We start from the raw sequence: 21,959 nt of genomic DNA, 5'->3' as shown, positions 1-21,959 counted from the left end.
GGTCTTGGATCAAGGTCCCCACCTCCCGAGACTTCACCATGATGTCGTCGACGTAGGCTTTAGTGTTTCTCCCGAGCTGCCGCCCTAAGGCGATGTGCATGAGCCGCTGGAAGGTTGCGCCCGCGTTGCGCAGCCCGAACAACATGCAAGTGTAGCAGTACACCCCACACGGGGTCAGGAATGCTGTCTTCTCCACATCTTCTACCGCCATCTTAATCTGGTGATATCCTGAGAACGCATCCAAGAAGCATAGAAAGTCGCACTCAGCGGTGGAGTCGACGATCTGGTCGATGTGTGGAAGCAGGAACGGATCTTGGGGGCAGGCCTTGTTGAGGTTGGTGAAGTCGATGCACATCTGCTCCTTCCCGCCTTTCTTGGGGACGACGACGGGGTTCGCCAGCCATTCGAGGTACCGAACCTTGCGAATGACACCCGCAGCCTCCAACTTGCGGGTTTCTTGGACGATGAAAGCTTGCTTCTCCGTGGACTGCCGCCTTGCCTTCTGCCTCACGGGGCGTACGTTGGGGCACACCTTCAGGTGGTGCTCTATTACCTCTCATGGGACCCCTACTAGCTGATCGGGCTCCCAGGCGAAAACTCCCTTGTTTGCATGCAAAAACTTCACTAGCGCCTCCTCCTAAGCAGGCTCGAGGTTGTCGCTTATGGTAAAGGTTGCCCCTGAGGACCCGTCCTCCTCGACCAGTACTTGCTTGGTTTCTGCCTTGTCCTGAGTGAAGAACTGCTTCTTCTTGGTGGGTGCGGCTCCCTTGGCCTTGGAGGTATCCGCGTCGGCGGGTCGTGCTGTTGCGGCGGCCTTGATGGCAAGCTTGAGCGCAGCCTGGGCCTCCTTGGCGTCCCCCTTGATGGTGAGGACACCCTGGCTCCCCGGCATCTTCAGGAGGTTGTAAGCAGGATGGGTTGCTGCCATGAACTGGGCCAGAGCAGGGTACCCGAGGATGGCGTTGTACGGGAGGCCAATGCGGGCGATGTCGAAGTCGATGAGCTCGGTGCGGTAGTTGTCGCGTGTGCCGAAGGTCATGGGGAGGAGGATCTTCCCCAGGGAGCGGGCGGGGCCTCCGCCAACCCCCGAAAAGGGCTTGTTGGGGCGGAGCCGCTCGAACGGTACGTGGAGGAGGCTGAAGGCCTTGACGGAGAGCACATTGAGGCCGGCGCCATCGTCGACAAGCGTCTTGGTGATGGTTACGTGGCAGATGGTGGGTGCGCACAACATCAGGAGCGCACCCGAGCCGACGGTGGAGGCGGGATGATCCTCTGAGTCGAAGGTGAGGTTGGCCTCAGGCGCGGCCCAGCCGGGGCGGAGCCCCCGGGCGCTTGGAAGCGGTGCCGATCTAGCGAAAGTATGACTTGACATGCCGATCTGAGGGTGGTGCTTGTGAACCGCCGAGAAGGGCTGTAATGATGGGGGCCGCCGGTTCCCCTAAGCGAGTGATGAAGAGGTTGCGCAGCTCCTCCCAGGTGGCGACAGAAGACTCCGGCAAATGGAGGAGCCAGGCATGTGGCGCGCCTACAAGGGCCATTGGGAACCAGTTGGGCATGACCTTGTCGTCGCCCCCGGCTTCCAGGACGGCCTCCTCGTACGCTAGCAGGAAAGCCGACGGGTCCGCCGCACCGTCGTAGCACGGCGGCATCTCCGGCTTGAACTTGGGAGGCCACTGCACCTGTCGCAAGGCGGGGGCAAGGGCTCGGAGCCCCCGAGCGCTACCGTGGGCACCGGTAGATCCAGCTGGAGGGATGCCCGCCATGGGGAGCGGGCGTGGAGATGGTGGAGCGCGAGTCGACGGAAGGAAGACTCCGGCGCACCCCTACCTGGCGCGCCAAATGTCAGATCATGGGTTCCTGCATAACCCTTAAGGTTCGAACACCGGGTGCGCGCGAAGACTTCCCCCCTGCCGATCCACGTCCTAACTTAGCTAAGATCTTACGAACTAACTCGACGAACTCGCAACACAAAGCACACAAGATTTATACTGGTTCGGGCCATCGTTGTGGTGTAATACCCTACTCCAGTGTGGTGGTGGTGGATTGCTTCTTGGGCTGAGGATGAACAGTACAAAGGGGAAGAACAACCTCCTGAGGTTGAGGTGTTCTTGTGCTTGGTGAACTTGTGTGTGTCTCCAATCTAAGATCCCGTCTCCCCCCAGCTATGGTGGTGGCTAGTCCTATTAATAGTGGCCTTGGTCCTCTCCCCAAATATTGAGCGGGAAGGGAGCCAACAATGACCAATTCAAAGGGGGACAGCTAGTACAAGCTATCCTGACAAAAGCAGTCTTCGTTTGCCAAAAGCTCTGGTGGTGATGCCATCTTGGGCTCCACGGTGACCTCCGTCTTGCCGTCCTTCTGGTGTTGGTCTCGTTGCACCAATATGGAAACCTTTGCTTGATGCCTCGGTACTCTGCGCCTGCGCTTGCCCCCTTGGCACCAAAGATGAAACAAGGACGCTGCGTGCGCTGGCGCCCGCCTGGTCTCGATCGTCATGGCTCACGTCACGAGAACCTTGCGAGGTTTGCCTGGCCTTGAACTATCCGCCCCTCATGAGCCATCCTGGCGAGGCCTCTCCTAAGAAGGTCTTGCTACGTCCACCTCGCGAGGCTTGGTCCCTCGCGAGGGTCTTGAATGCCTTGTTGATGAAGATGGGCCGTACAGGCCTGCTAGCAAAGCCACGCCATGGGCCGCAGGCAGGCAAGTCTGGGGACCCCCGTTCCTAGAACACCGACATTGCAGGGTTGTTTGAGAGAGACCATCTTCATCCTACACCTCCCATAGATTGATAAACCTTAGGTCATCCACTTGAGGGAAATTTGTACTGTCCTACAAACCTCTGCACTTGGAGGCCCAACAACGTCTACAAGAAGAAGGTTGTGTAGTAGACATCAAGCTCTTTTCTGGTGCCATTGCCGGGGAGGTTAGTGCTTGAAGGTATATCTTTAGATCTTGCAATCGAATCTTTTAGTTTCTTGTTTTATCACTAGTTTACTCTATAAAAGAAAACTACAAAAAATGGAATTAAGATTGCCTCATATGCTTCATCTTTTTAATGTCTTTCGTGAAAATAAGGATTCTGATAATTTTGCCAAAGTGTTATAAGAAGAATGCATTAAAATGTTTGGCACTAAATATTTGAATGATGAGCATGATTGCAATGTTGTTAGCATGAACTCTTTGAATATCCATAGTACTAATGATGATTGCACTAGTCATGATGAAAATGTCTCTTATAAGCATGCCAATTTTTGTGGAGTGCATAGGGTTTGCAAGTACACACCAAATAGGGGAGATAGATTTTGCAAGAGGCATAAGTATTTAGAAACTAAATGGTTGCAAGAAAGGCTAGATGTTTGTGCTAAAAATTTAAATTTTCGTAGCCATCCTTGTGAACTTTGCAATGAACGTGGTCATTTAAATATCCAATGCAAATTGTTTCATGATCGTATCATGTCCAAAAATTGTGATGACTTGATTTCCCTTGTGCATCATAATGAACTTAGTTTGCTTCTGGGTTATTAAGAAATGAGACGTAAAACTAAGGATATGCCAGAATTTGTCCTTGATAAAGTTCTTGATTTTGATCTAGAGGAAATTTATATGTATTGTGCGGTGAACTGCATTGAAAATCCTTGTATTGCCAATTACATAAAGACAAGAAAACAAATGGAAGATGAAGAGAATACTAATGAAAGGGAAGAGACTTCCCAATATCCTCCTATTCTTTCTTATGATGAATCAGGTAACGAGGAGGAGCCTTCTATTCAACCAATCTCATTAATAAGGAGCTCCAAAAAGAGGATTAAACCCATACTTAATGTGAAGAAGAAAAAGAAAAGACGGAGAAGCAAAGGTAAAAAGGTATCCCTCCCAAATGATGTTGCTCCTATTACTCATTATGATGATGATGATTGCTATACTATTGGTGCTATCCATACTATTAATGATGAGAGTGATTATGCTTATGATATGCAAAGGCCCAAGCTTGGGGATGCTATGTTTGATGAGAATGACATGTTTGAGAATTTATTTGCTGCAATTAATGTCTGTCCCAAGCTTGGGGATGCTATGTTTAATTAAGATGATATTTTTAGTCTCCCCAGTTTTGATGAGCAAATTTATTATGATGATAGCATGACTCCTATTTATGATGGTTATATTGAGGAAAATGGGTTTGGAAGAGTGTCGACTTTAGGAAGTAATGATCCCACTATTTTGGAGGGTGTTGAATCTTATTTTGACAATTATGAAAGTGGATTTGGAGAGGTCATGACTTTATTTAGTAATGATTCCACTATCCTGGAAGAGGTTTCAATTGATTATGACGAGAACAAAGTTGCTACTTATGATGATTATTGTGATGATACTTATGTTATAAAAAGTAGTGACGATTATATTTACAAAACTTGTCATAATTATGATTACCCCTTTTCTGAACATTGCTCTTTTAATGTGGAAAATTTATAGTATCCGAGTTTCTTATGATATTCCCACTATTCCGAATGAGAAGAATTTTGCTTATGTGGAGAGTAGTAAATTTTCTATGCTTGTAGATCATGAAAAGAATGCTTTATGTGATAGTTATATTGTTTAATTCATTCATGATGCTACTGAAAATTATTATGAGGAAGGAATATATGCTTGTAGGAGTTGCAATAATATCAAGTTTCCTCTCTATGTGTTGAAAATCCTGAAGTTATCCTTGTTTTACCTTCCTATGCAAGTTGATTCTTGTTTCCACAAGTTGTTTGCTTAAATGTGCTAGTTATATTCTTCATGATGCTCTCTTTATGTTTCAATTCTTATCTTTTATGTGAGCATCATTGAAATCATCATGCCTAGCTAGGGGCGTTAAATGATAGCGCTTGTTAGGAGGCAACCCAATTTTATTTTTGTTTCTTGCTTTTTGTTCCTGTTTAGTAATAAATAAATCATCTATCCCCTGTTATGATTGTGTTTTTATGTTTTAATTAGTGTTTGTGCCAATTAAAGCCTTTAGGATCTTCTTGGGTGATTGTTATTTGACATTGCTGTAAAAAACAGAAAGTATGCGCTCACGAGAATAATTTTCATTTTTTACCAGAGAGCAATAAAATACCAATTCCACTTGAAGTAGATTAATAAACAAATTTCCTAGGACTTCCTAATTTCTCAGGATTTTTGGAGTTACATAAGTATTCGAAATCTCCAGATTACTACAGACTGTTCTGTTTTTGACAGATTCTGTTTTCATTGTGTTGTTTGCTTATTTTGATGAATCTATGAGTAGTATCGGAGGGTATGATCCATAGAGAAGTTGTAATACAATAGATATTACACCAATATAAATAAAGAATGAGTTCACAACAGTACCAAAAGTGGTGATTTTATTTTCTTATACTAATGGAGCTTACGAGTTTTCTATTGAGTTTTGTGTTGTGAAGTTTTCAAGGTTTGGGTAAAGATTCGATGGATTATGGAATAAGGAGTGGCAAGAGCCTAAGCTTGGGGATGCCCAAGGCCCCGAGTTAATATTCAAGGACAACTAAGAGCCTAAGCTTGGGGATGCCCCAGAAAGCATCCCCTCTTTCGTCTTCGTTTATCGGTAACTTTACTTGAGGCTATATTTTTATTCACCACATGATATGTGTTTTGCTTGGAGCGTCTTGTATGATTTGAGTCCTTGATTTACACACCTTTTGGGAGAGAGACACACATGAATCATAATTTATTAGAATACTCTATGTGCTTCACTTATATCTTTTGAGCTTGATAATTTTCCTCTAGTGCTTCACTTATATTTTTTAGAGCACGGTGGTGGTTTTATTTTTTAGAAATTATTGATCTCTCATGCTTCACTTATATTATTTTGAGAGTCTTTTAGAATAGCATGGTAATTTGCTTTGTCTATAAAACTAGTCCTAATATGATAGGCATTCAAGATGGGTATGATAAAAACTTTCATATAGAGTGCATTGAATACTATGATTCTTGATAGATGTTTTGAGATATAAAGGTGGTAATGTTAGAGTCATGCTAGTTGGGCAATTGTGAAATTGAGAAATACTTGTGTTAAAGTTGGCAAGCCCCGTAGCATGCACGTATGGTAAACATTGTGTGACAAATATGAAGCATGGGGTGTTCTTTGAGTGCTTTCCTTATGAGTGGCGGTCGGGGACGAGCGATGGTCTTTTCCTACCAATCTATCCCTTTAGGGGCATGCGTAGTAGTACTTTGCTTCGAGGGCTAATAAAATTTTGCAATAAGTATATGAGTTCTTTATGACTAATGTGAATCCATGGATCATACACACTCTTACCTTTCCGCAATTTGCTAGCCTCTACGGTACCGTGCATTGCCCTTTCTCACATCGAGACGTGTTGCAAACTTCATAGGTGCATCCAAACCCCGTGATACGATACGCTCTATCACACATAAGCCTCCTTATATCTTCCTCAAAACAGCCACCATACCTACCTATTATGGCATTTCCATAGCCATTCCGAGATATATTGCCATGCAACTTTCCACCGTTCCGTTTATTATGACACGCTCCATCATTGTCATATTGCTTTGCATGATCATATAGTTGACATAGTATTTGTGGAAAAGCCACTTTCATAATTCTTTCATACATGTCGCTCTTGATTGATCGCATATCCTAGTACACCACCGTAGGCATTCACATAGAGTCATATTTTTGTTCTAGTATCGAGTTGTAACATCGAGTTATGAGTAAATAAAAGTGTGATGTTCATCATTACTAGAGCATTGTCCCATGTGAGGAAAGTGAAATAAAAAAATAGGCCAAAGAAGCCCAAATAAAAAAAGGAGGCCAAAGAAGCCCAAACAAGAGAAAAAGAGAGAAGGGACAATGTTACTATCCTTTTTCCACACTTGTGCTTCAAAATAGTACCATGGTCTTCATGATAGAGAGTTTCTTATTTTGTCACTTGCATATACTAGTGGGATTTTTTCATTATAGAACTTGGCTTGTATAATCCAATGATGGGCTTTCTCAAAATGCCCTAGGTCTTCGTGAGCAATCAAGTTGGGTGCACACCCACTTAGTTTCTTTTGATGAGCTTTCATACACTTATAGCTCTAGTGCATCCGTTGCATGGCAATCCCTACTCCTCGCATTGACATCAATTGATGGGCATCTCCATAGCCTGTTGATTAGCCACGTCAATGTGAGACATTATCTTTTTTGTCTTCTCATATAAGCCCCATCATCATATGCTATTCCACCTATAGTGCTATATCCATGGCTTGCGCTCATGTATTGCATAAGGGTTGAAAAGGCTGAAGTGCGTTAAAAAGTATGAACCAATTGCTCAGCTTGTCATCGGGGTTATGCATGATGGGAGCATTTTGTGTGACAAAAATGAAGCATGGCCAAACTATATGATTTTGTAGGGATAAGCTTTCTTTGGCTATGTTATTTTGATAAGACATAATTGCTTGGTTAGCATGCTTGAAGTATTACTATTTTTATGCCAATATTAAACTTTTATCGTTAATCCTTTTGATCTGCACATTCATGCCAGAATAAAGAAAATTACATTGAAAATTATGTTAGGTAGCATTCCACATCAAAAATTCTGTTTTTATCATTTACCTACTCGAGGACGAGCAGGAATTAAGCTTGGGGATGCTTGATACGTCTCCAACATATCTATAATTTTTGATTGTTCCATGCTATTATATTATCCATCTAGGATGTTTTATATGCATTTATATGCTATTTTATATGATTTTTGGGACTAACCTATTAACCTAGAGCCCAGTGCCAGTTTCTGTTTTTTCCTTGTTTTTGAGTTTTACAGAAAAGGAATACCAAACGGAGTCCAATGGACGTGCCAAATTTTGACGATTTTTTATGGACCAAAAGAAGACCCCAGAGTAAAAGAGTTGGGACAAAAGAGTCCCGGGCCGTCCACGAGGGTGGGGGGCGCGCCCATCCCCCCGGGCGCGCCGCCCTATCCCGTGGACGACTCGGGCACCTCCCTGACTTATTCCTGACGCCAAAAATTCCCATAAATACTAAAACCTCCAGAAAATAACCTAGATCGGGAGTTCCGCCGCCGCAAGCCTCTGTAGCCACTGAAAACCAATCTAGACTTGTTCCAGCACCCTGCCGGAGGGGGGAATCCCTCTACGGTGGCCATCTTCATCATCCCGATGCTCTCCATGACAAGGAGGGAGTAGTTCACCCTCGGGGCTGAGAGTATGTACTAGTAGTTATGTGTTTGATCTCTCTCTCTCTCTCTCTCTCTCTCTCTCTCTCTCGTGTTCTTGATTTAGAACAATCTTGATGTATCGTGAGATTTGCTATTATAGTTGGATCTTATGATGTTTCTCCCCCTCAACTCTCTTGTAATGGATTGAGTTTTCCCTTTGAAGTTATCTTATCGGATTGAGTATTTAAGGATTTGAGAACACTTGATGTATGTCTTGCATGTGCTTATCTGTGGTGACAATGGGATATTCACGTTGTCGGCGCTCTGGGAATGGGGGTCCCCAGACTTGCCTGCCTGCGGCCTGCGGCGTGGCTCAAAGGGGGGCCCAGCACGGCCCATCTTCACCAACACAAACCCAAGACCCTCGCGAGGGGCCAAGCCTCGCGAGGCGGACGACGCAAAGCTTCCTCAGGCACGACCTCGTCAGGCTGGCTCACAAGGAGGCGGAGAGATCAAGGCGGGGTACCTCACGAGGTGCCCATGACGCAAGCCATGACAACTCAGGGCGCCAGGCGGGTGCTAGCCCGCGCAGCATCCTCCTTTCCTCTTTGGTGCAAAGGGGGCAAGCGCAGTCGCGGAGTACCGAGGCATCAGGCAAATGTTGCCATTTCGGTGCAACGAGACCAAGACCAGGAGGACTATGAGACGGAGGTCACCGTAGAGCCCAAGATGGCGTCATCACCAGAGCTTTGCGCAGGCGAAGACTACTTTTGTCAGGATAGCTGATACTTGCTGTCCCCCTTCAAATTAGCCTGCCATTGTTGGCTCCCTTCCCGCTCAATATTTGGGAAGAGGACCAGGGCCTCTATAAATAGGACCAGCCACCCACACAGCAAGTCGGTCGGTCGGTCAGAGCAGAGAGAGAGAGAGAGAGAGAGAGAGAGAGAGAGAGAGAGAGAGAGAGAGAGAGAGAGAGAGAGAAAGGTGGCTGAACTCCTCCCAGCAGTTCATCGCCTCAGCCAAGAACAGACCCTCGCGAGGCTGTTCTTCCTTGTATTGTTCATCATCATCAGCCCAAGAGGCAATCGACACACCACACACTGGAGTAGGGTATTACACCACAACGGTGGCCCGAACCAGTATAAATCATGTGTCTCTTGTGTTGTTCTTTCCTTAGTTCAGATCCTAGCATGGCGGAGGGGTGCAGGTAGGTAGGAGGCGATATCTCCGCGCGCACCCTAGTGTTCGAACCTCAAGGGTCTACCGAAACCCGAAATCCGACATTTGGCGCGCCAGGTAGGGGGTGCGCCGGAATTCGTCTTCCACCGCCCCGTTCTCCTCCGACCGTCACGCCCATGTCTGACGCTCGTCGGGCCCGCGCCGAGCGCCGGGCCGCACTCGCTTCCCGCGTCGCCCAGACTGCCCCTGTCGGCGGGCATCCACGCCGTTCCCCGTCACCTGCCGTCAACGCTGCCACCGGCCCGGCGGGGGACGAGCGGCAAGCATCGTCCCAGCATCCGTCCGTGCGGCAAGATGGCCGCACCGCAACTCCCTCGCTCGCCCCAGCTGGATCTTCGCCCCGCGCGCTCCGCGCGCCCATGGAGGCTCGGGCTGCACTCATCGCGGCAAACGAGCTCCTGCGCTACCGTCCCGTCGACAACGTCTACAAAGAATGGCTCGACCGCATCACCGAGCTCGTCCGTGCTGCAGGAGGCTCTTCCGCGCCGTCTGTTCCGCTGCACCGCACCCCGCCCCGCACGGGCGAAGAGGCTCCGGCGGCGCCCCGGCCGCCTCCTCCCCAAGAAGACGCCATGGCTCCAAGGCGCATGGCCCCTGGGCGGAACCCGCTCCGTCAGGTGCCAGCGTAGCAAGAACAGAGCTGCCAAGAAGTCCCTCGCCCGCCAGAAGCTGACCGGGCGCTCCCTGCTCCAGCACGCCGCGACCATCCCCCTGCTCTAGTGCGTGGGGACATGCAAGACCAGGCTCTCCGTCACCCAAGGCCTCCCGTGGCCACAGCAGGCTGCCGCGCCTACACCACCGAACTACGCAGCGTCGCGTGGCCCGACAAGTTCAAACCAGACCTGCCTCCTCGCTACGACGGCACGGCCGACCCTGTGGAGTTCCTCCAGCTCTATGAGCTGGGCATCGAAGCTGCCAACGGAGACGAGAAGGTCATGGTGAACTGGTTTCCCATGGCGCTCAAGGACGGGGCCCGCACCTGGCTCCTGAACCTGGCTCCAGGCACAATCTCCTCCTGGGAAGAGATGCGCACCCGCTTCATCGCCAACTTCCAAGGTACTCGCGACCGGCCACCCGTCGTGAGCGACATGCACTGCGTCAAGCAACAACCCGGGGAAACCCTACAGAAGTACATCCAGCGCTTCAACAACGCACGCCTCAAGATCCCCAAGGTGACTGAGGAGGCCATCATCTCAGCTTTCTCCGACGGCGTGCGCGACGTCAAGATGAAGGAGGAGCTGGCGATGCATGAAGACCTATGCACTTCCTTGGAGCTGTTCAACTTGGCAAACAAGTGCGCCAGGGCTGAGGAGGGGTGTCTCTCCCTCCTCGAGCTGCCTGCTGCAGACCCAGAAGAGAAGAAGCTCAAGGCCAAGGATGTGAAGCGCAAGGGGGCTGCAGTGCTCGCGGCAGAACCAGACACCAAACGGGGCAGAGATCAGCCCGAACCTCCCAAGGGCAGCCGGTACTGCGTGTACCACGACGTCCACACCCACAACACCAACGAATGCCAAGAACTCCGAGCCGTGCGTGAAGGAAGGATCGGCCGTCGCCCCGACCGCGGTGATCGGGGCTACGGTCGAGGAGGAGGAAGAAACGCAGGACGCTGGGAAGACCGTGGGCCGCGCCAAGGGTGGCACGACCAACCTCACGAGGATCGCTGGCAAGACCCGCCTCGTGAGAGAGGATGGAGGGATCAGCCTCGTGAGGGAGACTGGAGGGATCAGCCTCGCGAGGATCGCCCGCTAGGCAACGCAGGCCTCCCACCGCCGCAGCCAAGGAGAAACGAGGACCGCCATCAGGACGAGGAGGCTGGGGGCTTCCAGGAGCCACGCGCGATCACCTGCATCCTGGGCGGAGCTCAAGCCCCAGCCTCTCAGTTCATCTTCAAGCAGTTCGCCCGCGAAGTGAACGCAGTACTCCCCAGACTCGAAGCCACACGCCCTCTCAGGTGGTCGGCATGCGCCATCACGTTCAGCTCAGCAGATCAGCTCAAGTGTGCGGCAACAGCCGGAGTCCTCCCGATGCTTTGTTCCCCAACCATCAGCAACGTGGTGGTCACCAAGACCCTCATCGATGGCGGGGCAGGGCTCAACGTCCTGTCCATGGAGACGTTCAACAACCTCCAAGTGCCCTACAACCAGCTTCAGCCAACCAAGCCCTTCTCCGGTATCACTGACGGCTCCACGGTCCCGATTGGGCAGGTCCGCCTCCCTGTCACCTTCGGGGCACGCGACAACTACCGCACCGAGCTCATCGACTTCGACGTCACTCACATTCGCCTGCCGTACAACGCCATCCTTGGGTACCCAGCGCTGGCCAAGTTCATGGCCGTAACTCACCACGGCTACAATGTCCTCAAGATGCCAGGAAGCGGCGGAGTCATCACGGTGCCCTGTGAAGAGAAGGACGTGGTGTGTTCCCTGGAACGAGCCTTTCAGGCCGTGTCACTGGAAGACCCGGGTCATGGAAGTAGGAGGCCTCCCGAGACCACCCCCAAGAAGAAGAAGACATCGTCCGGCTCAACCACTCAGGAGGCAGGCACCTCTGGGCCCACGCCTGCCCAGGGGGAGCCTCCCTCCATCGCATAGGAAAGCATGCCTGGCGCCCTCCTCAGGCAGGGCTCGAGGGCTCTCCCGTGGAGGGCCACCGAACTAGCAAGGGTCATGAGGGAGGCGCTTGGGCACCACATGGAGGCGTGTTTTGAAGCATGTTTCCCTCAAGAAGGAGCAAGGCAAGGAGATCCAGACCCACAGGAGTTCGTCAGCAAGGCCATTCAGGAGCTACAGGAGTCAAGAGTCATGAGAGGCGCCCGCCGCCTACCAGCAGTGGCCCCCCATCCAGGCGAGGATGGTGGGCTGTGCATCTGCATCGACATACCAGGGCTCAACCGAGTCGTCTCTCTGGAGCGCCTCTGGCCCTCGCGAGTGGGGCGCTGCGGAGGTCCATCCCACAGCTACGTTCGCACGCCTTACGGCTTGCCGAACGCGGATGACGCGTACCAGCGCCTCATGAGGGGCATCACGGAGGCACGAGAGGCCAGGCGTTCCGCAACCCTGGCAGAGATGGAGATGGCCCGCGAGGAGCTGCCAGCACCTCCGGAGCCTCCCAAGGCCCCTGGGCCTGGGGGCTCGTGAGGATCGGCTCCCGCAGCCCCCCGAGCCTGCTACACCAACACCCCTTCGTCCTCACCATCATCAGGTGACATCTTTCGAGTTTTACTTCCAGCTGGGAGCGCCCCCAGGGCTGCATTATTCCCAGGCCGCGTGGGTCCGTCCCTGCGGCATGTATCCCTTTTATTTTGTGTCGATTAGCTTACCTTGTTGGGGGCGCCCCTCAGGCTGCATCACCCCCAAGTCGCTCGGGCCTGACCCAGTGATCTTCGCATTCCCAGCATCTATTTGAACGAATCCACTCCTTCGCGGCTAACATGTTTTACCTAGTTGCCTACTCAGCTGACGCCAACTAACGGAGCTGCTCCCGAACGGCACGACGCTTGCGCATGGGTCCATCCCTGCAACGTCGACAAATCTGGATGGCTGAGCTCTGGCCGCGGTAGCCCCGCATAGCGTCACCTCGTCAAGCCTTCAGTGCCTCACTACCCCTCGGAAGCAACCAACGGCTGACCATCAATTGTATAGCAACCCCTTGCTTTTTCTATGATGGACCTGCAGGACCTCCTGAAGGAGCTGCGTCAGACGAGGCTCTTGTTGTGCCTCCTTTGCTTTCGTCCGCGCGAACCGCTTGCACGTTAAAGGGGGGTGCCTGAGCATCACGACTCAGGGCTCCTACTGGCTCTCCAGCCCTCACCCTCTGGCCTTGACCATGGCATCGCGACCTGGCATACCAATGACGGCTGAGATTCGCTTGAGGGCCGGGACCCGAGGACGTAGAGCAAAAGGGGGAGCTAAGGCGAGAGGGAGGAGACACACGAGGACCTCGCCAAGCAACCCCGCTCCTACCGACACACAGATCCGGCCACACACCAGAGAGCGGCCCCTGATCATCGAGATAAGTTATCGCCCGGAAGCGCCAGCTACCGTGGCACCATCCCCGCACCTAATGCTATCCATTGTTAGCGACGCCGCTCCCCTTTCTCACCAAACGACGGCTGCTTGGGCGCCAAAGGGGACCTCCTGAGCATCGCGACTCAGGGGCTCTTACCGGACTCCGGGTCGCTCACCCATTGGCCTTGACCACGGCATCGCGACCTGGCATACCAGCGACGGCTGAAGCCGCCTTGGGACTGGGACCTGTCGGCGCAGAGCACCAAGCCCTCGTGAGGTTTGAAAGGGAGGACTGAGCTAAGATGGAATGAGCAACTCGCGCAATTCTACGATGAGGGTTATATATACAAGACATGATCACAGGCACCTTACAAGCCCCTACGGGACGCGTTTTTGATTCCTCGCAGGGAACAGATCCTAAAGGGACACAAACCACGCGCGTCCCTGCAAAAGACACGATCATCAACAGTGGGCCGTCAAGCACCGACGCCAATCCCATCCAGATCAGAGTCGGCGACGGCCTGACGAGCCCGCCCTGCTCCAGGAGTGGCGCCGGTGCGGGGGCTCGTATCTATCGGCGCTCGTCTCCGGAGTCGCGAAGAGCTCGCCGGAGTCGCTGGAACCTCCGATGCCTCCACCGCCTGAGGAGCCTCCAAGGGAGTGGGTGGCATGCCCAGTCCTCGTCGCAGCAGAGCCCTAGCCACCTTCCCCGGGGCAGCACTCCAGCCGGCGCCCGCTCGCATCGAAGACCTTGAAGAGCATCACCGAAGCACCGTCGTAGTCCAAGTGGATCGCGAAGACTCCCCTTGTCCTGCAAACCCGGGCGATCTCCCTCCAGCCCTGGGTCATGTAGACCTCGCCCGAGGCGATGACCGCGACCTCTGCCTCGGTCGCGAGGGTGCTGCAGCCGGCGTGCTGCAGCCAGAGCTCCAGGGGCTCCCCCTGCGGGATGATAGAGGCGAAGAAGGGAGGCAGGCGAATCCAAGACTGAAGAGGAATGGCGATGTGGAGCACGAACTCTTGGGAGGAGCGCTCGGTGTGGACCCCAGGGGGGACGACCCACACCTTCGTGACCCGTCGACGCCGACGACGGCGCCGCCCGTGGCGGTCAGCATCAGCTCCTTCGGGGCCCTCGACGTGGGTGTACAATGGAAGCGGGAACCCTGGCGGCGCCCGCTCGCCCCAAGGCCTCGGCACCACCTGAAGGGCCCCTTCGTCTGGGCCATGGGGGATGAGCCGTTTCTTCGGCGGGAGGGGGTCTGGCCCCTCTCGGGGAGCCTTTCCCTTCTCTGCCATCAAGAACCGGCGGATCGGAGCCATCGCGGCAAGACGGAGCAAGGATCGGGAAGAAGGAGAAGCAATGAGGGGTGGACTGGAAGGGCGCGCGCCGTTCTGCACTTATGGTCGGCGAAGGCCAACCGCCGGCCTCCACGATCGCAGGTAATCATGACCCATTTTTGCATGCAGGGACTTGTCCCATCTGTGCAGTTGCCGAGGCGTCGTGGGGAAGTGGAGGCGCCCACGTCCAGTCAACCGCCACGTGGCGCCCAAGGCCGCAGGCTGTTAGGGCCCGCGGCGCTTTGCTCTTGCCCTTCCGCCTCCCTGCATGGCCAAGTCCGGGCGCGCCTTGGGCCCGGGGGCTACTGTCGGCGCTCTGGGAATGGGGGTCCCCAGACTTGCCTGCCTACGGCCTGCGGCGTGGCTCAAAGGGGGGCCCAGCATGGCCCATCTTCACCAACACAAACCCAAGACCCTCGCGAGGGGCCAAGCCTCGCGAGGTGGACGACGCGAAGCTTCCTCAGGCACGGCCTCGTCAGGCTGGCTCACGAGGAGGCGGAGAGATCAAGGCGGGGTACCTCACGAGGTGCCCATGACGCAAGCCATGACAACTCAGGGCGCCAGGCGGGTGCCAGCCCGCACAGCGTCCTCCTTTCCTCTTTGGTGCAAAGGGGACAAGCGCAGCCGCGGAGTATCGAGGCATCAGGCAAAGGTTGCCATTTCGGTGCAACGAGACCAAGACTAGGAGGACTACGAGATGGAGGTCACCGTGGAGCCCAAGACGGCGTCATCACCAGAGCTTTGCGCAGGCGAAGACTACTTTTGTCAGGATAGCTGATACTTGCTGTCCCCCTTCAAATTAGCCCGCCATTGTTGGCTCCCTTCCCGCTCAATATTTGGGAAGAGGACCACGACCTCTATAAATAGGACCAGCCACCCACACAGCAAGTCGGTCGGTCGGTCGGTCGGTCAGAGCAGAGAGAGAGAGAGAGAGAGAGAGAGAGAGAGAGAGAGAGAGAGAGAAAGGTGGCTGAACTCCTCCCAGCAGTTCATCGCCTCAGCCAAGAACAGACCCTCGCAAGGCTGTTCTTCCTTGTATTGTTCATCTTCATCAGCCCAAGAGGCAATCCACACACCACACACTGGAGTAGGGTATTACACCACAACGGTGGCCCGAACCAGTATAAATCCTGTGTCTCTTGTGTTGTTCTTTCCTTAGTTCAGATCCTAGCATGGCAGAGCGGTGCAGGTAGGTAGGAGGCGAAATCTCCACGCGCACCCCAGTGTTCGAACCTCAAGGGTCTGCCGGAACCCAAAATCCGACACACATGATCCACTTGACGTATGTTTTTGTGATCAACTTGCGAGTTCTGTGACCTCGTGAACTTACGCATAGGGGTTGGCACACGTTTTCGTCTTGGCTCTCTGATAGAAACTTTGAGCCAGTCTTTGAAGTTCTTTGTGTTGGTTGAATAGATGAATCTGAGATTGTGTGATGCATATCGTATAATCAAACCCACAGATACTTGAGGTGACAATGGAGTATCTAGGTGACATTAGGGTTTTGGTTGATTTGTGTCTTAAGGTGTTATTTTACTACGAACTCTAGGGCTGTTTGTGACACTTATAGGAATAGCCCAACGGATTGATCGGAAAGAATAACTTTGAGGTGGTTTCGTACCCTACAATAATATCTTCGTTTGTTCTCCGCTATTAGTGAATTTGGAGTGACTCTTTGTTGCATGTTGAGGGATTTCTATATATGATCCGATTATGTTATTATTGTTGAGAGAACTTGCACTAGTGAAAGTATGAACCCTAGGCCTTGTTTCAATGCATTGCAATACCGTTTTCGCTCACTTTTATCATTAGTTACATTGATATTTTTATATTTTAAGATTACAAAAACCTATTTCTACCATCCATATTGCACTTGTATCACCATCTCTTCGCTGAACTAGTGCACCTATATAATTTACCATTTTATTGGGTGTGTTGGGGACACAAGAGACTCTTTGTTATTTGGTTGTAGGGTTGTTTGAGAGAGACCATCTTCATCCTACGCCTCCACGGATTGATAAACCTTAGGTCATCCACTTGAGGGAAATTTGCTACTGTCCTACAAACTTATGCACTTGGAGGCCCAACAACGTCTACAAGAAGAAGGTTGTGTAATAGACATCGGGATTCCCCAGAAGGCATCCCCTCTTTCGTCTTCATCTATCGGTAACTTTACTTGAGGCTATATTTTTATTCACCACATGATATGTGTTTTGCTTGGACCATCTTGTTTGATTTGAGTCTTTGCTTTTTATTTTACCACAATCATCCTTGCTGTACACACCTTTTGGAGAGACACACATGAATCGGAATTAATTAGAATACTCTATGTGCTTCACTTATATCTTTTGAGCTAGATAAATTTTGATATAGTGCTTCACTTATATCTTTTTAGAGCACGGTGGTGGTTTTATTTTATAGAAATTATTGATCTCTCATGCTTCACTTAAATTATGTTGAGAGTCTTTTAGAACAACATGGTAATTTGCTTTGGCTATAAAATTAGTCCTAATATGATAGGAATCCATGATGGGTATAATAAAAACTTTCATATAGAGTGCATTAAATATTATGAGAAGTTTGATACTTGATAGTTGTTTTGAGATATAAAGATGGTAATATTAGAGTCGTGCTAGTTGAGTAATTGTGGAATTGAGAAATACTTGTGTTTAAGTTGGCAAGTCCTATAGCATGCACGTATGGTAAACATTGTGTGACAAATTTGAAGCATGAGGTGTTCTTTGATTGCTTTCCTTATGAGTGGCGGTCGGGGACGAGCGATGGTCTTTTCCTACCAATCTACCCCCCTAGGAGCATGCGCGTAGTGCTTTGTTTTGATGACTTGTAGATTTTTGCAATAAGTATGTGAGTTCTTTATGACTAATGTTGAGTCCATGGATTATACGCACTCTCACCCTTCCATATCATTGCTAGCCTCTTCGGTAGCGTGCATTGCCCTTTCTCACCTCGAGAGTTGGTGCAAACTTCGCCGGTGCATCCAAACCCCGTGATATGATACGCTCTATCACACATAAGCCTCCTTATATCTTCCTCAAAACTGTCACCATACTTACCTATTATGGCATTTCCATAGCCATTCCGAGATATATTGCCATGCAACTTTCCACCGTTCCGTTTATTATGACACGCTCCATCATTGTCATATTGCTTTGCATGATCATGTAGTTGACATCATATTTGTGGCAAATCCACCTTCATAATTCTTTCATGCATGTCACTCTTGATTCATTGCATATCTCGGTACACCGCCAGAGGCATTCACATAGATTCATATACTGTTCTAAGTATCGGGTTGTAATTCTTGAGTTGTAACTAAATAAAAGTGTGATGATTTTCATTATTAGAGCATTGTCCCATGTGAGGAAAGGATGATGGAGACTATGATTCCCCCACAAGTCGGGATGAGATTCCAGAGGAAAAAAAGAGAGGCCATAAAAAAGGAAAAGGCCCAAATAAAAAAAAGAGAAAAATGAGAGAAAAAGAGAATGGGCAATGTTACTATCCTTTTTCCACACTTGTGCTTCAAAGTAGCACCATGATCTTCATGATAGAGAGTCTCCTATTTTGTCACTTCCATATACTAGTGGGAATTTTTCATTATAGAAATTGGCTTGTATATTGCAATGATGGGCTTCCTCAAAATGCCCTAGGTCTTCGTGAGCAAGCAAGTTGGATGCACACCCACTTAGTTTCTTTCGTTGAGCTTTCATATATTTATAGCTCTAGTGCATCCGTTGCATGACAATCCCTACTCCTTGCATTGACATCAATTGATGGGCATCTCCATAGCCCGTTGATTAGCCGCGTCAATGTGAGTCTTTCTCCTTTTTGTCTTCTCACACAACCTCCATCATCATATTCTATTCCACCCATAGTGCTATGTCCATGGCTCGCGCTCATATTTTGCGTGGAAGTTGAAAGAGTTTGAAAAGGCTAAGTATGAAACAATTGATTGGCTTGTCATCGGGGTTGTGCATGATGGGAGCATTTTGTGTGACAAAAATGAAGCATGGCCAAACTATATGATTTTGTAGGGATAAGCTTTCTTTGGCTATGTTATTTTGATAAGACGTAATTGCTTGGTTAGCATGCTTGAAGTATTATTATTTTTATGTCAATATTTAACTTTTGTCTAGATTCTTTTGGATCTAAACATCCATGCCACAATAAAGAGAATTACATTGAAAATTTTGTTAGGTAGCATTCCACATCAAAAGTTCTGTTTCTATCATTTACCTACTCGAGGACGAGCAGGAATTAAGCTTGGGGATGCTTGATACATCTCCAACGTAATTATAATTTTTGATTGTTCCATGATATTATATTATCTGTTTTGGATGTTTAATGGGCTTTATTTATGCACTTTTATATTATTTTTGGGACTAACCTATTAACCGAAGACCCAGTGCAAATTGCTATTTTTTTGCCTATTTCAGTGTTTCAGAGAAAAGGAATATCAAACAGAATCCAAACAGAACAAAACCTTCGCAAGGATCTTTTTTGGAACAAATGCAATCCAGGAGACTTGGAGTGGAGGTCAAGGAAGCAACAAGGCGGCCACGAGGTATGGCGGCACGCCCCCACCCTCGTGGGCTCCACGGAGCTCCACCGACGTACTTCTTTCGCCTATATATAATCTTATACCCTGAAAACATCAAGGGGAGCCACAAAACCACTTCTCCACCGCCGCAACCTTCTGTACCCGTGAGATCCCATCTGGGGACCTTTTTCGGCGATCTGCCGAAGGGGGATTCGATCACGGAGGGCTTCTATATCAACACCATAGCCTCTCCGATGATGTGTGAGTAGTTTACCATAGACCTTCGGGTCCATAGTTATTAGCTAGATGGCTTCTTCTCTCTCTTTGGTTCTCAATACAAAGTTCTCCTCGATGTTCTTGGAGATCTATTCGATGTAATACTTTTTGCGGTGTGTTTGCCGAGATCTGATGAATTGTGGGTTTATGATCAAGTTTATCTATGAACAATATTTGATTCTTCTCTGAATTCTTATATGCATGATTTGATATCTTTGCAAGTCTCTTCGAATTATCAGTTTGGTTTGGCCTACTAGATTGATCTTTCTTGCAATGGGAGAAGTGCTTAGCTTTGGGTTCAATCTTATGGTGCTCGATCCCAGTGACAGAAAGGGAACCAACGCGTATTGTATTGTTGCCATCGAGGATAAAAAGATGGGTTTTATATCATATTGCTTGAGTTTATCCCTCTACATCATGTCATCTTGCCTAATGCATTACTCTGTTCTTATGAACTTAATACTCTAGATGCATGCTGGATAGCGGTCGATGTGTGGAGTAATAGTAGTATATGCAGAATCGTTTCGGTCTACTTGACACGGACGTGATGCCTATGTTTATGATCATGCCTAGATATTCTCATAAGTATGCGCTTTTCTATCAATTGCTTGGTAGTAATTTGTTCACCCACCGTAATATATGCTATCTTGAGACAAGCCACTAGTGAAACCTATGGCCCCCGAGTCTACTTTACATCATATAAGTTTCCGATCTACAATTCTAGTTTACTATTTATTTTGCAATCTTTACTTTTCAATCTATACAACAAAAATACCAAAAATATTTATCTTGTTATCTTTATCAGATCTCACTTTTGCAAGTGGACATGAAGGGATTGACAACCCCTTTATCGCGTTGGTTGCAAGGTTCTTATTTGTTTGTGCAGGTACTAGGCGACTTGTGTGTAGTCTCCTACTGGATTGATACCTTGGTTGTCAAAACCCGAGGGAAATACTTACGCTACTTTGCTGCATCACCCTTTTCTCTTCAAGGGAAAACCAACGCATGCTCAAGAGGTAGCAATGATGTATTAAGTAATGAGTAAAGAGACTTGCGAGTAACGATATTGAACTAGGTATGAAGATACCGATGATCGAATCTCGGGCAAGTAACATACCGATGACAAAGGGAATAAAGTATGTTGTCATTACGGTACGACCGATAAAGATCTTCATAGAATATGTGGGAACCAATATGAGCATCCAGGTTCCGTTGTTGGTTATTGACCGGAGGGGTGTCTCAGTCATGTCTACATAGTTCTCGAACCCGTAGGGTCCGCACGCTTAATGTTCGATGACGATTTTGTATTATATGAGTTATGTGATTTGGTGACTGAATGTTGTTCAGAGTCTCGGATGAGATCACGGACATGAGGAGGAGTCTCAAAATGGTCGAGAGGTAATATTCATATATGGGACGATGATATTCGGACACTGAAAGTGTTCTGGGTGTATCAGGTACATATCGGGTCACCGGAAGGGGTTCCGAGCATCCCCCGCCAACTAGATGGGCCTAATGGGCCAAGAAGGGGACACACTAGTCCCTAGGGGGCTGGTGCACCACATGTAGGTGCTGAAATAAGTGCGAAGGAAAGAGGGGAAGAGAGAAATCAAGGGGAGCAATTCGGCCTTCCCCTTCCTTCTCTCCTCCCCCCTCCTTCCTCCTCCGGATGAATATGAAAGGGGGGAAAGGTTCAAAAAAAATATGAAAGGGGGAGGCCGAATTGGGAGCCGCCCAAGTAGGATTCCTCCTACTTGGGGCGCCCCCTTAGCTGCCTCTCCTCCCCCCAACCTATATATATATATATATATATATATATATATATATATATATATATGGGTTGGGGCACCGCTAGAACACACATCAACAGTTGTTAGCCGTGTGCGGCGCCCTCCTCCACAGTGTACGCCTTCGGTCATATTCACGTAGTGCTTAGGTGAAGCCCTGCACAGATTACTTCACCATCACCGCCACCATGCCGTCATGCTGATGGAACTCTCCCTCGACACTTTGCTGGATCAAGAGTTCGAGGGACGTCATCGAGCTGAACGTGTGCTGAACTCGGAGGTGCCGTACATCCGGTGCTTGATCGGTCGGAACGAGAAAAAGTTTGACTACATCAACCGCATTGTCAAATGCTTCCGCTTTCGGTCTACGAGGGTACGTGGACACACTCTCCCCCTCTCTTTGCTATGCATCTCCTAGATAGATCTTGCATGGGCATAGGATTATTTTTTTGAAATTACATGCTATGTTTCCCAACAGTAGTATCAGAGCTAGGTCTATGCGTAGATGATATGCATGAGTAGAACACAAAGAGTTGTTGGCGGTGATTGTCATACTGCTTACCACCAATGTATTATTTTGATTCGG

The sequence above is a fragment of the Triticum aestivum genome, chromosome 4A (assembly GCF_018294505.1).
Source record: "Triticum aestivum cultivar Chinese Spring chromosome 4A, IWGSC CS RefSeq v2.1, whole genome shotgun sequence".
Classification (NCBI taxonomy): Eukaryota; Viridiplantae; Streptophyta; class Magnoliopsida; order Poales; family Poaceae; genus Triticum; species Triticum aestivum.
This window is presented reverse-complemented; position numbering follows the sequence as displayed.